Raw genomic sequence first — 15,159 nt, 5'->3', positions numbered from 1 at the left:
ATACAATCCATACCTATGCTGCATTGTAGTTGTGCGCAGTATATAGTAGGAAGACAGTGCAGAATTTTGCTGATCACCAGTATATATATAGCAGTACGGTACAGTAGTCCATTGCTCTACCTGTGTCGTCAAGTATACAATCCATACATGTGCTGCATTGTAGTTGTGCGCAGTATATAGTAGGAGGACAGTGCAGAATTTTGTTGACCACCAGTATATATATATATATATATATATATATAGCAGTACGGTACAGTAGGCCATTGCTATTGATATACTACTGGCATTTAATTCCACACATTAAAAAATGGAGAACAAAAATGTGGAGGGTAGAATAGGGAAAGGTCAAGATCCACTTCCACCTTGTGCTGAAGCTGCTGCCACTAGTCATGGCCGAGACGATGAAATGCCATCAACGTCGTCTGCCAAGGCTGATGCCCAATGTCATAGTAGAGAGCATGTAAAATCCAAAAAACAAAAGTTCAGTAAAATGACCCAAAAATCTAAATTAAAAGCGTCTGAGGAGAAGCATAAACTTGCCAATATGCCATTTACGACACGGAGTGGCAAGGAACGGCTGAGGCCCTGGCCTATGTTCATGGCTAGTGGTTCAGCTTCACATGAGGATGGAAGCACTCATCCTCTCGCTAGAAAAATGAAAAAAGACTTAATCTGGCAAAAGCACAGCAAAGAACTGTGCGTTCTTCTAAATCACAAATCCCCAAAGAGAGTCCAATTGTGTCGGTTGCGATGCCTGACCTTCCCAACACTGGACGGGAAGAGGTGGCGCCTTCCACCATTTGCACGCCCCCTGCAAGTGCTGGAAGGAGCACCCGCAGTCCAGTTCCTGATAGTCAAATTGAAGATGTCACTGTTGAAGTACACCAGGATGAGGATATGGGTGTTGCTGGCGCTGAGGAGGAAATTGACAAGGAAGATTCTGATGGTGAGGTGGTTTGTTTAAGTCAGGCACCCGGGGAGACACCTGTTGTCCGTGGGACGAATATGGCCATTGACATGCCTGGTCAAATTACAAAAAAAATCACCTCTGCGGTGTGGAATTATTTTAACAGAAATGTGGACAACAGGTGTCAAGCCGTGTGTTGCCTTTGTCAAGCTGTAATAAGTAGGGGTAAGGACGTTAACCACCTCGGAACATCCTCCCTTATACGTCACCTGGAGCGCATTCATTAGAAGTCATTGACAAGTTCAAAAACTTTGGGTGACAGCGGAAGCAGTCCACTGACAACTAAATCCCTTCCTCTTGTAACCAAGCTCCTGCAAACCACACCACCAACTCCCTCAGTGTCAATTTCCTCCTTAGACAGGAAAGCCAATAGTCCTGCAGGCCATGTCACTGGCAAGTCTGACGAGTCCTCTCCTGCCTGGGATTCCTCCGATGCATCCTTGAGAGTAACGCCTACTGCTGCTGGCGCTGCTGTTGTTGCTGCTGGAAGTCGATCGTCATCCCAGAGGGGAAGTCGGAAGACCACTTGTATTACTTCCAGTAAGCAATTGACTTTCCAACAGTCCTTTGCAAGGAAGATGAAATATCACAGCAGTCATCCTGCTGCAAAGCGGATAACTCAGGTCTTGGCAGCTGCGGTGGTGTTAAATGTGTGTCTGGTATCCACCGTTAATTCACAGGGAATTAGAGAATTGATTGAGGTACTGTGTCCCCGGTACCAAATACCATCTAGGTTCCATTTCTCTAGGCAGGCGATGCCGAGAATGTACATAGACGTCAGAAAAAGAGTCACCAGTTTCCTAAAAAATGCAGTTGTACCCAATGTCCACTTAACCATGGACAAGTGGAGCAGGGCAGACTCAGGACTATATGAATGTGACAGCCCACTGGGTAGATGTATTGCCTCCCGCAGCAAGAACAGCAGCGGCGGCACCAGTAGCAGCATCTCGCAAACGCCAACTCGTTCCTAGGCAGGCTATGCTTTGTATCACCACTTTCCATATGATTCACGCAGCTGACATCCTCTTACGGAAACTGAGGAACATCATTACAGAATGGCTTACCCCAATTGGACTCTCCTGTGGATTTGTGACATCGGACAACGCCACCAATATTGTGCATGCATTACATGTAGGAAAATTCCAGCACGTCCCATGTTTTGCACATACATTGAATTTGGTGGTGCAGAATTAAAAAAAAAAACGACAGGGGCGTGCAAGAGATGCTGTCGGTGGCCCGAAGAATTGTGGGCCACTTTCGGCATTCAGCCACCGCGTGCCGAAGACTGGAGCACCAGCAAACACTCCTGAACCTGCCCCGCCATCATCTGAAGCAAGAGGTGGTAACGAGGTGAAATTCAACCCTCTATATGCTTCAGAGGATGGAGGAGCAGCAAAAGGTCATTCAAGCCTATACATCTGCCTACGATATAGGCAAAGGAGGGGGAATGCACCTGACTCAAGAATGATTTCAACGTTGTGCAAGGTTCTGCAACCCTTTGAACTTGTCACACGTGAAGTCAGTTCAGACACTGCCAGCCTGAGTCAGGTCATTCCCCTCATCAGGCTTTTGCAGAAGAAGCTGGAGAGATTGAAGGAGGAGCTAAAACGGAGTGATTCCGCTAGGCATGTGGGACTTGTGGATGGAGCCCTTAATTCGCTTAACCAGGATTCACGGGTGGTCAATCTGTTGAAATCAGAGCACTACATTTTGGCCACCGTGCTCGATCCTAGGTTTAAAGCCTACGTTGTATCTCTCTTTCCGGCAGACACAAGTCTGCACATGTTCAAAGACCTGCTGGTGAGACACTTGTCAAGTCAAGTGGAACGTGACCCGTCAACAGCTCCTCCTTCACATTCTCCCGCAACTGGGGCTGTGAGGAAAAGGCTAAGAATTCCGAGCCCAGCCGCTGGTGGTGATGCAGGGCAGTCTGGAGCGAGTGCAGACATCTGGTCCGGACTGAAGGACCTGCCAACGATTACTGACATGTCGTCTGCTGTCACTGCATATGATTCTGTCACCATTGAAAGAATGGTGGAGGATTATTTGAGTGACCGCATCCAAGTAGGCACGTCAGACAGTCCGTACGTATACTGGCAGGAAAAAGAGGCAATTTGGAGGCCCTTGCACAAACTGGCTTTATTTTACCTAAGTTGCCCCCCCTCCAGTGTGTACTCCGAAAGAGTGTTTAGTGCAGCTGCTCACCTTGTCAGCAATCGGCATACGAGGTTACTTCCAGAAAATGTGGAGAAGATGATGTTCATCAAAATGAATTATGATCAATTCCTCCGTGGAGACATTCACCAGCAATTGCCTACAGAAAGTACACAGGGACCTGAGATGGTGGATTGCAGTGGGGACGAATTAATAATCTGTGAGGAGGGGGATGTACATAGTGAAAGGGGTGAGGAATCGGACGATGAGGAGGAGGTGGACATCTTGCCTCTGTAGAGCCAGTTTGTGCAAGGAGAGATTGATTGCTTCTTTTTTGGTGGGGGCCCAAACCAACCAGTCATTTTCAGTCACAGTCGTATGGCAGACCCTGTCGCTGAAATGATGGGTTTGTTAAAGTGTGCATGTCTTGTTTATACAACATAATGGTGGGTGGGAGGGCCCAAGGACAATTCCATCTTGCACCTCTTTTTTCTTTAATTTATCTTTGCATCATGTGATGTTTGGGGCCAATTTTTTTCAAGTGCCATCCTGTCTGACACTGCAGCGCCACTTCTAGATGGGCCAGGTGTTTGTGCCGGCCACTTGGATCACTTAGCTTAGTCATCCAGCGACCTCGGTGCAAATTTTAGGACTAAAAATAATATTATGTAAATTCGTGAACTCTCATCAGTGATTCCAGAGCTTCCAATCATTGTTCATTCTCTCTACTATCATACCACACTGGAAACGCCCGAAGCCATCCGATCTCGGAAGCTAATCAGTGTTGGTCTGGGTCAGTACTCAAGTGGGTGACCATTGAGGAATACTCAGTTTAGTAGAGCTCATTGGCTAAGCATATACAGTGTCTAACACTGACAGAAGATTCACACTGCCATCTGATTTTTCACCCTTTTACTTTTCTTTTTCTTGGCTGGATATGAGAGAGAGACATATATACTACCCATAAGTACAACCAGTATCCAGACTGTATTATTTATATACCCTGACATGGAACATAAAACAGTGATTTGCTTATCAGTAGAACGTACCGTCTAATATTTAAGCTATTTGCTTACAACATTCAGAATCTCTTCCATCAGCCGGAATTCAGTTTCCATCCTGCATCAGCACTCTGTGCTATTTGAATATATTGTCACTTTTTTGACCATTATTTTCTTTATGAACCACTGATCATCTTAATTTTGTTGAATCATTAAAATTTGAATTTTTAATCTATTCTGACTAATTCTTATATTTATTTATAGTTAAGAGTGCGCCCACAAAAGAGTCTTCTTTTCTCCTTATTGTCTTATGTTCCCATACGGACTCAGGGTGCACCACCAAGCAATATTAGAATTAGAAAACAGCGTTTTCTTGCAATCATTTAATTTTGGTTTTAGAAAATCACTCTCTTATATTTTTTATATCCTGTGCGGTATTCCCTCCCTTTCATGAATGTAAAGGCACCAGTCCTTATCTACCTTTCCTTAATGACTATACAGGGGTCATTCCGAGTTGTTCGCTCGTTTCCGATTTTCGCTATGCTGCGATTTGTTGCTAACTGCGCATGCGCATGGTACGCAGAGCACATGCACTAAGTTATTTAACACAAAACTTAGTAGATTTGCTGGTGTTCGAACAACGCTTTTCAGTCGCACTGGTGATCGGTGAATAATTGACAGGAAAGGGGCGTTTCTGGGTGGTAACAGAGCGTTTTCCGGAAGTGTGCTAAAAAATGCAGGCGTGTCAGGGAAAAACGCAGGAGTGTCTGGAGAAACGGGGGAGTGGCTGGCCGTACGCAGGGCGTGTTTGTGACGTCAAACCGGGAACTAAACGGACTGAGCTGATCGCAATCTGTGAGTAGGTCTGGAGCTACTCAGAAACTGCAAAGAATTATTTAGTAGCAGTTTTGCTAATCTTTCGTTCGCAATTCTGCTATGCTAAGATACACTCCCAGAGGGCAGCGGCCTAGCGTGTGCAATGCTGCTAAAAGCAGCTAGCGAGCGAACATCTCGGAATGAGGGCCTACGTCTGTAGTAATCCTTCTAATTCATCACAGGGGTGTATGTGTGATAAATGAGATAGATTACTACAGACATACTGTAGTCATAAAGGAAAGGATCATAAGGAGTGGCACCTTTACATTCATTTATGGTGTGCTACATAAAAAGTGGAAATCTAGGGCTAAATTTACTAAGCATCGTGTTTGGTTGAGATTGCATTCTTGGTATGTTTAGCCATTTTTTTCAAACATGGAAATTTACTAATGACACAGTTCATTGGTACCGTGGGCCAAAGCATTCATCCTCACCAACTAGTCACACCAGTCCTGGGATGCCTTAGAAAGTGGAGATTGCCCCCCCCCCCCCCAATAAAGGTGTCCCCCCTCGCGAGGAACACCCAGGGATAAGGTGGAGCTATCTCCCACACCCCGGCTGATGGGTGCAAGGTTGTCCTTTATATGGGTACTACGCATCCCAGCAAGCCTCCCCCAAATGCCAGTACTTGGAGAACCACAAGAACCAGCATGCAGGGCATTGAAAGGCCCACTGGTACATAAAGTCTGTACCTCCTGTAAAATAAATATTAAAAGAGACTGATTGGCACAGTCTCACTATAGCAAAGGGGCAATCACTAACACGTTTCTCCACCTTAATACTGTTTTCAGCGGTTTCATCAGATTTCTGTGGAGTTACTCTGAGCTAATGAGCTACTGAACTGTAGACAGCTGTAAAACCATTTGGGAAACAAGTTGGTGTATATATAGGTTGGGAAACTAGTCGGCTGTATATGCTACATAATTGGGAGGCCTGCAGTACATATGGATACTATTTTACAACTATGGGGGGAATTCAATTACGCATGGTCAGTGGTTGCGGGTAATTGTCACACCCAAGGCATAGTAACATAGTAACATAGTAACATAGTATCTGAGGTTGAAAAAAGACAATTGTCCATCGAGTTCAACCTATTTGTGGTGTCCTCTGCATGATGATTTGACTAAATAGTGACTATAATGGATGACTATGCACCATACCCCTGGATATCCTTATCCAATAGGAATTTATCTAACCCATTCTTAAAGGTGTTGACAGATTCCGCCATTACAACTCCCTCGGGCAGGGAATTCCAAACACGTATTGTCCTTACCGTGAAAAAGCCTTTACGCCGTATTGTGCGGAATCTCCTCTCCTCTAACCTGAGCGAGTGTCCACGAGTCCTCTGTGTTGATCTAACCAAAAACAGGTCCCGCGCAAGCTCTGTGTACTGTCCCCTTATATATTTGTAGATGTTGATCATATCCCCTCTTAGTCTCCGCTTTTCCAATGTAAACATGCCTAGTCTTTCAAGCCTTTCCTTGTATTCCATCGTCTCCATGCCCTTAATTAGTTTGGTCGCCCTCCTTTGTACCTTTTCAAGCTCCAGGATATCCTTTTTGTAGTACGGTGCCCAGAACTGTACACAGTATTCAAGGTGTGGCCTCACTAGTGATTTATATAATGGGAGTATAATACTCTCGTCCCTAGCATCAATACCCCGTTTTATGCATGCTAATATCTTATTAGCCTTCTTTGCTGCAGTCCTACTTTGGGTACTACTGCTTAGCTTGCTATCTAAGAGGACACCTAAGTCCTTTTCCAGTACAGAATCCCCTAATTTTACCCCATTTAGTAGGTAGGTGTAATTTTTGTTCTTGTTACCACAGTGCATTACCTTACACTTGTCTGTGTTGAAGCGCATTCTCCATTTGGCTGCCCATGCTTCTAATTTAACTAAGTCGTTCTGAAGAGACTCGGCATCCTCCTCTGTATTTATAGCCTTACACAATTTGGTATCATCTGCAAAAATTGACACCATGCTCTCTAGACCTTCTGTTAGGTCGTTAATGAAAATATTGAACAATAGCGGTCCTAATACTGAGCCTTGCGGCACACCACTTAGTACTTCAGTCCAAGTTGAAAAATATCCATTAACCACAACGCGCTGCTTCCTATTATCTAACCAGTTTTTGACCCAAGTGCATATTGTGCTTCCTAGCCCTGATTCTTGTAGCTTGTATATAAGTCTCATGTGTGGTACAGTATCAAATGCTTTGGCAAAGTCTAAAAAGATTACATCCACGTCTTTACCCTGATCTAGGTTTGCGCTTACTGTTTCATAAAAGCCAAGTAAGTTGGTTTGACAGGATCTGTCCTTCATAAACCCATGTTGATTCCTTTTAATGACCTTATTGGTTTCAAGGAACTTCTGAATACTATCTCTTAGAATACCTTCCAATACTTTCCCCACTATAGATGTAAGACTAACTGGTCTATAATTACCTGGTTCAGCTTTACTTCCCTTTTTGAATATAGGCACTACTTCCGCTATACGCCAGTCTTTGGGAACCATACCTGATATAACTGAATCCTCAAAGATCAGAGATAGCGGTTTTGCCAGTTCAGAGTGAAGCTCCATTAGAACCCTTGGATGAATACCATCGGGCCCTGGTGATTTATTAATCTTTAAATGTTTTAATCGGTGACAGACTACTTCCTCGCTTAAATAAGTACCTATCAGTGTGATATTGTCCTTATTGAGATTGTGTGTCAGTCCCTGAAATGGGTCCTCTCTAGTGAATACTGTTGAAAAAAACTCATTTAGTGTGTCCGCTATGTCATTATCATTTTTGCTTAAGACTCCCAACGTGTCCTTCAAAGGGCCTATACTCTCCTTTTTTAATCTCTTGCTATTGATGTATTTAAAGAATTTTTTGGGATTTGCTTTGCTTTCCTTTGCTACTAGTTTTTCAGTTTCTACTTTAGCCGCTCTTATTTCCTTTTTGCAATTTTTGTTACATTCATTATAGTGCTGAAATGACTCTGCTTCCCCGTCAGATTTGTATTTTTTAAATGCTCGCCTTTTCTTGCCCATAAGTTCCTTAATCTTTTTGTTAAGCCACATCGGTTTATGATTTTTATTCCCTTTTTTGCTACTCATAGGAATATATTTGAGTGTATTTTTAGCTAGCAGGAATTTTAGTACCTCCCATTTCTCCGTAGTATTTTTTCCTAAAAACAAACCTTCCCATTCAATATCCCTGAAAAATACCCTCATCATTTCAAAATTTGCTTTGCTAAAATTTAAAGTCCTAGTTGAGCCAGTATAGGGCTGTTTGTAGAAACTGATATTGAATGTGACCATATTATGGTCGCTGTTTCCTATGGGTTCCCCTACTATAATACCCGATACCAAATCCTGATTGTTTGTTAATACCAGGTCTAAGATTGCATTGTACCTAGTTGGTTCCTCAATTAGTTGGACTAGGTAGTTATCATTTAGTGTGTTTAAAAACATACTGCCCCTAGCAGTATCACATGAATCGTTTTTCCAGTTTATCTCTGGATAGTTAAAATCTCCCATCACTACTATGTCTCCTACTCCTGCTGCTTTTTCAATTTGCTTTAGTAACAATTCATCATCAGATGCGTTGATACCAGGCGGCCTATAGCATACACCCAATACTAACTTTTTTGTACCTTTTTCCCCGCATGCAATTTCTACCCATAGTGTCTCAACAGTGTCTACAGTACCCTCCTGAGTATCTTCCCATATATTAGGTTTTAAAAACGGCTTTACGTACAGACACACCCCTCCACCCTTTTTATTTAGTCTGTCTCTCCTAAACAGTGTATAGCCCTCTAGATTGACTGTCCAATCATGAGATTCATCCCACCAAGTTTCAGTAATGCCTATAATATCATACTGTTTGCTTGCTGCAAGTATTTCTAGTTCACCCTTTTTACCAGTAATGCTTCTGGCGTTTACATACATACAACTAAGATAAGTATTTTCCCTTGCATTAGGGACATCTTTCACCTTATGTGGCAAGGATGACCTGTAATCGTCATTGGTTAGTGCTTTGGTAAAATCCCTTTTAGTACCCATGTTAGTAACCTTACCGCCTGCTCTTACCCTCCCCCCAACTTCTCCCCCATTTTGTTTACTACCGCCATCCCCACTATTCTCACTGCATGACCCGTAGTTTTTAGCTAAACCCTCCCCCCAGGCTCCTAGTTTAAAATCTCCTCCAACCTTCTAACCATCCTTCCCCCCAGCACCGCTGCCCCCTCCTCAGTCAGGTGCAATCCGTCACGACAAAAGAGATGGCGTCTGACTGAGAAGTCCGCCCAGTGTTCCAGGAACACAAACCCCTCTTTCCTGCACCAATCCCTAAGCCACACATTTACCTCCCTAATCTCCCTCTGCCTCCCTGGACTAGCGCGTGGCACGGGTAATAATTCCGAGAATATTACCTTAGATGTCCTTGCCCTCAGTTTCTTTCCTAAGTCCCTATAGTCTTTCTTAAGGACATCCCACCTTCCGCTAACTTTGTCATTGGTGCCAACGTGCACCAAGACCGCCGGGTCTTTGCCAGCCCCTCCCAACAAACTATCTACCCGGTCCGCGATGTGGCAATTCAATTATCTTCGATAAACCAGTGTGAGCCGTGGTTTATCGGGGATTATGTTTGTCCTGCCTCACACTAAACCTATGTGTTTTCGGGCAAAAAGGGATTTTTTTTTTCAGGTGGACAAATTGGATTGCCTGAAAAAAATACAGGAGAAACATCGGGAAACATTTTGCTCCTGATGTTTCTTCTCAATTGAATTCCCCCCTATATTGACAAAGTGGATAAAAAACCTGCCATATGTCTCTAATTGCATGCAAACTAGAGATGAGCGGGTTCAGTTCTCAGAGATCCGAACCCTACCGGACTTCACTACCCGAGCCCGAAATCCGAGTCAGGCTCGGGTTTTCCCGTCTGACTCGGAAACCAGAACGAGGCAAAACGTCATCTTCCCACTGTCAGATTCTCGCGGGGTTTGGATTCCATATAAGGAGACGCGGGTCACCGCCATTTTCATTCTGGCGTTGGAGAGTGTAGAGAGAGGACGTGTCTCCGTCCTCAGTGTCCTGCATCAGTACAGTGGTAGTGTCTTGTGCTGCATTAGTCCAGTCACAGAGGTTGTGTCCTCTGCTAACATATGTCCAGTGCTGCTTTATATGTCCAGTCCAGTAGTGCTGTGTTATGCTGCATCAGTCCAGTGGTCGTGTCTTGTGCTGCATCAGTCCAGTCACAGGGGTGGTGTCCTCTGCTGCCATATGTCCAGTGCTGCTGTATAAGTCCAGTCCAGTGGTGCTGTGTTGTGCTGCATCAGTACAGTGGTAGTGTCTTGTGCTGCATTAGTCCAGTCACAGAGGTTGTGTCCTCTGCTGCCATATGTCCAGTGCTGCTGTATATGTCCAGTGCAGTGGTGCTGTGTTATGCTGCATCAGTCCAGTGGTGGTGTTTTGTGCTGCATCAGTCCAGTCACAGTGGTGGTGTCCTCTGCTGCCATATGTCCAGTGCTGATGTATAAGTCCAGACCAGTGGTGCTGTGTGTTGCTGCATCAGTCCAGTGGTAGTGTCTTGTGCTGCATCAGTCCAGTCACAGTGTTGGTGTCCTCTGCCATATGTCCGGTGCTGCTGTATAAATCCAGTCCATTGCAGTGGTGCTGTATTGTCCTGAATCAGTCCAGTGGTGGTGTCCGAGTCTGCTGTATATGTCCAGTGGTACTGCCGTATATGTCCAGTGATACTGCCGTATATGTCCAGTGATACTGCCGTATATGTCCAGCGGTACTGCCGTATAATTCCAGTGATCCTGTCGTATAAATACAGTGGTACTGGCGTATAAATCCAGTGATCCTGCTGTATATTTCCAGTGATCCTGCCATATATTTGCAGTGATACTGCTGTATAAATCCAGTGATAATGCCGTATATGTCCATTGGTACTGCCATATAATTCCAGTGATTCTGCCATATAATTCCAGTGATCCTGCGGTATAATTCCAGTGGTACAGGCGTATAAATCCAGTGATCCTGCCGTATAATTTCAGTGGTACTGGCGTAAAAGTCCAGTCCAGTGATACTGCCGTATATGTCCAGCGGTACTGCCGTATAAAATCCAGTGATCCTGCTGTATAATAGCAGTAATCCTGCCATATAATTCCAGTTGTACTGGCATATATAAATCCAGTGATCCTGCCGTATAATTCCGGTGATCCTGCCGTATAATTCCAGTGATCCTGCTGTATAAGTCCGGTGATCCTGCCGTATAAGTCCAGTGATCCTGCTGTATAATTCGAGTGGTACTGGCGTATAAGTCCAGTCGAGTGATACTGCGGTATATGTCAAGTGGTACTGCCGTATAAATCCAGTAATCCTGCTGTATAATTCCAGTGGTACTGGCGTATAACTCCAGTGATCCTGCCATATTATTCCAGTGGTACTGGTGTATAAATCCAGTCCAGTGATACTGGTGTATATGTCCAGTGATACTGCCATATATTTTCATTGATACTGCCGTATATGTCCAGCATTGCTGCCGCATAAATCCAGAGATCCTGCTGTATAAATCCAGTGATCCTGCCGTATAATTCCAGTGGTACTGGCATATAACTCCAGTGATCCTGCCGTGTAATTCCGTATAAATCCATATAATTCCATATATGTCTAGTCCAGTGGTGCTGCCATATAAATTCAGTGGTGCTGTCCTGTGCTGTAAATTATTTACTCCAAATAAAGGGGTTTTTAATATTTAATCCAAAGTTTTTTCACAGGGTTTGCCCTGTGTGGTGTAGAGGTACGCTCTCCTGTACTGCATATTGGGGGTCTTCCGAGTTGTTCGCTCGTTGCCGATTTTCGCTATACTGCGATTAGTCGCTTACTGCGCATACGCAAGGTACGCAGAGCGCATGCGCTTAGTTATTTTACTAAAAACGTAGCTGTATTGCTGTGGCTTCTGCGGCGCTTTTCAGTCACACTGGTGTTTGGTAAATGATTGACAGGAAAGGGGCGTTTCTGGGTGGTAACTCAGCGTTTTCCCGGCATTGGCTAAAAAACGCAGGCGTGTCAGCGAAAAACGCGGGAGTGTCTGCAGAAACGGGGGAGTGGCTGGCCGAACGCAGGGCGTGTTTGTGACATCAAACCAGGAATGAAACGGCCTGAGCTGATCGCAGTGTAGGAGTAAGTCTCGAGCTACTCGGAAACTGCTAAGAATTTTCTATTCGCAATTCTGCTAATCTTTCGTTCGCAATTCTGCTATGCTAAGATTCACTCCCAGATGGCGGCGGCCTAGCATGTGCAATGCTGCTAAAATCTGCTAGCGAGCGAACAACTCGGAATGACCCCCATTGTTATATAACTCCAGAAAAATAATGTAGAAAAAAAATTTGGAGTATAAAATAGGGAAAGATCAAGAACCACTTCCTCCTAGTGCTGAAGCTGCTGCCACTAGCCATGACATAGACGATGAAATGCTATCAACGTTGTCTGCCAAGGCCGATGCCCAATGTGATAGTAGAGGGCATGTAAAATCCAAAAAGCCAAAGTTCAGTAAAAAGACCTAAAAAAAGAAATTTAAATGGTCTGAGGAGAAACTTAAACTTGCCAATATGCCATTTACGACACGGAGTGGCAAGGAATGGCTAAGGCCCTGGCTTATGTTCATGACTAGTGGTTCAGCTTTACATGACGATGGAAGCCCTCATCCCCCGCTAGAAAAATTATAAGAGTTAAGCTGGAAAAAGCACAGCAAAGAACTGTGCGTTCTAAGATGGTATCACAAATCCCCAAGGAGAGTCCAAGTGTGTCTGCAGTTGCGATGCCTGACCTTCCCAACACTGGACAGGAAGAGGTGGCTCCTTCCACCATTTGCTCGCCCTCTGCAAGTGCTGGAAGTAGCACCCACAGTCCAGTTTCTGATATTCAAATTGAAGATGTCACTGTTGAAGTACACCAGGATGAGGATATGGGTGTTGCTGGCACTGAGGAGTAAGTTGACGATGAGGATTCTGATGGTGATATAGTTTGTTTAAATCAGGCACCGGGGGAGATACCTGTTGTCCGTGGGATGAATAAGGCCATTGTGATTCCTGGGCAAAATACCAAAAAAGCCACATCTTCGGTGTGGAATTATTTCTTCACAAATCCAGACAACAGGTGTCAGGTGTCAAGCCGTGTGTTGCCTCTGTCAATCTGTAATAAGTAGGAGTAAGGATGTTAACCACCTAGGAACATCCTCCCTTATACGTCACCTGCAGCGCATTCATCAGAAGTCCGTGTCAAGTTGTGAAACTTTGGGTAAGAGCGTAAGCAGTCCACTGACACCTAAATCCTTTCTTCCTCTTGTACCCAAGCTCCTGCAAGCCACACCACCAACTCCCTCAATGTCAACTTCCTTCTCAGTCAGGAACATCAGTAGTCCTGCAGGCCATGTCACTGGCAAGACTGAGGAGTCCTCTCCTAACCGGGATTCTTCCTTCTTCTGGAGAATCCTTGAGTGGTACGCCTGCTGCTGCCGCTGCTGTTGTTGCTGCTGTGAGTCGATCATCATCCCAAAGGGGAAGTCGGAAGACCACTTGTACTTCTTCAACTAAGCAATTGACTGTCCAACAGTCCTTTGTGAGGATGATGAAATATGACAGCAGTCATTCTTTTGTAAAGTGGATAACTGAGGCCTTGACAACTATGTTGGTGTTAGATGTGCGTCCGGTATCCACTATTAGTTCAGTGGCACTTAGAGAATTGTTGAGGTACTGTGTCCCCGGTATCAAATACAATCTAGGTTCCACTTCACTAGGCAGGCGATACTGAGAATGTACAGAGACGTCAGAAAAAGTGTCCTCAGTGTCCTAAACAATGCAGTTATACCCACTGTCCACTTACCCACGGACATGTGGACAAGTGGAACAGGGCAGACTAAGGACTATATGAATGTGACAGCCCACTGGGTAGATGTATGGCCTCCTGCAGCAACAACAGCAGCGGCAACCACTTTCCATAAGAGGCACACCGCTGACACCCTCTTACGGAAACTGAGGGGCATCATTGCACAATGGCTTACCCCAATTAGACTCTCCTGGGGATTTGTGATATCGGACAATGCCACCAATATTGTGCGTGCATTATGATATGGTCATCTCTTCTGACTTTCCTTTTCTATAGGAGACTAGCTAACCACAGTCTATGATATACTGTAAAGATAGACTTACTTCCTTAATTGCTACTAAAATCTAAATTTCTACAAACAAATAAGAATCACTTTTAAAACAGTTTCTTTTAAGCAATAGACAAACTGACATCCAGCTTCCATTTTGTGTATTCACTTATCTATATCACATCTGGGCAAATTCCAGCACGTCCCATGTGTTGCACATACAATTAATTTGGTGGTGCAGAATTTTTTGAAAAATGACAGGGGCAGGAGATGCTGTTAAAATGACAGGAGATGCTGTTGGTGGCCCGAAAAATTGCGGGCCACTTTCGGCATTCAGCCACTGCGTGCCGAAGACTGGAGCGCCATCAAGCACTCTTGAACCTGCCCTGCCATCACCTGAAGCAAGAGGTGGTAACAAGGTGGAATTCAAAACTCTATATGCTTCAGAGGATTGAGGAGCAGCAAAAGTCCATTCAAGCCTATACATCCACCTACGATATATGCAAAGGAGGGGGAATGGACCTGACTCAAGCGCAGTGGAGAATGATTTCCGTCTCGTGCAAGGTTCTCCAACCCTTTGAACTTGCCACACGTGAATTCAGTTCAGAAACTGCCAGCTTGAGTCAGGTCATTCCCCTCATCAGGCTTTTGCAGAAGCAGCTGGAGAAATTGAAGGAGGAGCTAATACGGAGCAATTCCGCAAAGTATGTAGGACTTGTGGATGGAGCCCTTCATTCACTTTGCCAGGATTCAAGGGTGGTCAATCTGTTGAAATCAGAGCACTACATTTTGTCCACCATGCTCGATCCTAGGTTTAAAGCCTACGTTGTATCTCTCTTTCCGGCAAACACAAGTCTGCAGAGGTTCAAAGACCTGCTGGTGAGAAAATTGTCAACTCAAGTGTAACGTGACCCGTCAACAGCTCCTCCTTCATTTTCTCCCGCAACTGGGGCTGCGAGGAAAAGGATAAAATATCCTAGCCCACCCACTGGTGGTGATGCAGGGCAGTCAG

General features: G+C 44.7%; 1 pseudogene; it reads left to right on the top strand.

Annotated features, from left to right (window-relative positions):
* The first annotated feature begins 3,844 nt into the window (after positions 1–3,844).
* On the top strand, positions 3,845–3,963 carry LOC134963983 (5S ribosomal RNA; annotated as a pseudogene).
* The last annotated feature ends 11,196 nt before the right edge of the window (positions 3,964–15,159 follow it).

The sequence above is a fragment of the Pseudophryne corroboree genome, chromosome 9 (genome assembly GCF_028390025.1).
Source record: "Pseudophryne corroboree isolate aPseCor3 chromosome 9, aPseCor3.hap2, whole genome shotgun sequence".
Taxonomy (NCBI): domain Eukaryota; kingdom Metazoa; phylum Chordata; class Amphibia; order Anura; family Myobatrachidae; genus Pseudophryne; species Pseudophryne corroboree.
The sequence above is the reverse complement of the archived record's forward strand: the minus strand, read 5'-3'. Positions and strand labels throughout refer to the sequence as shown.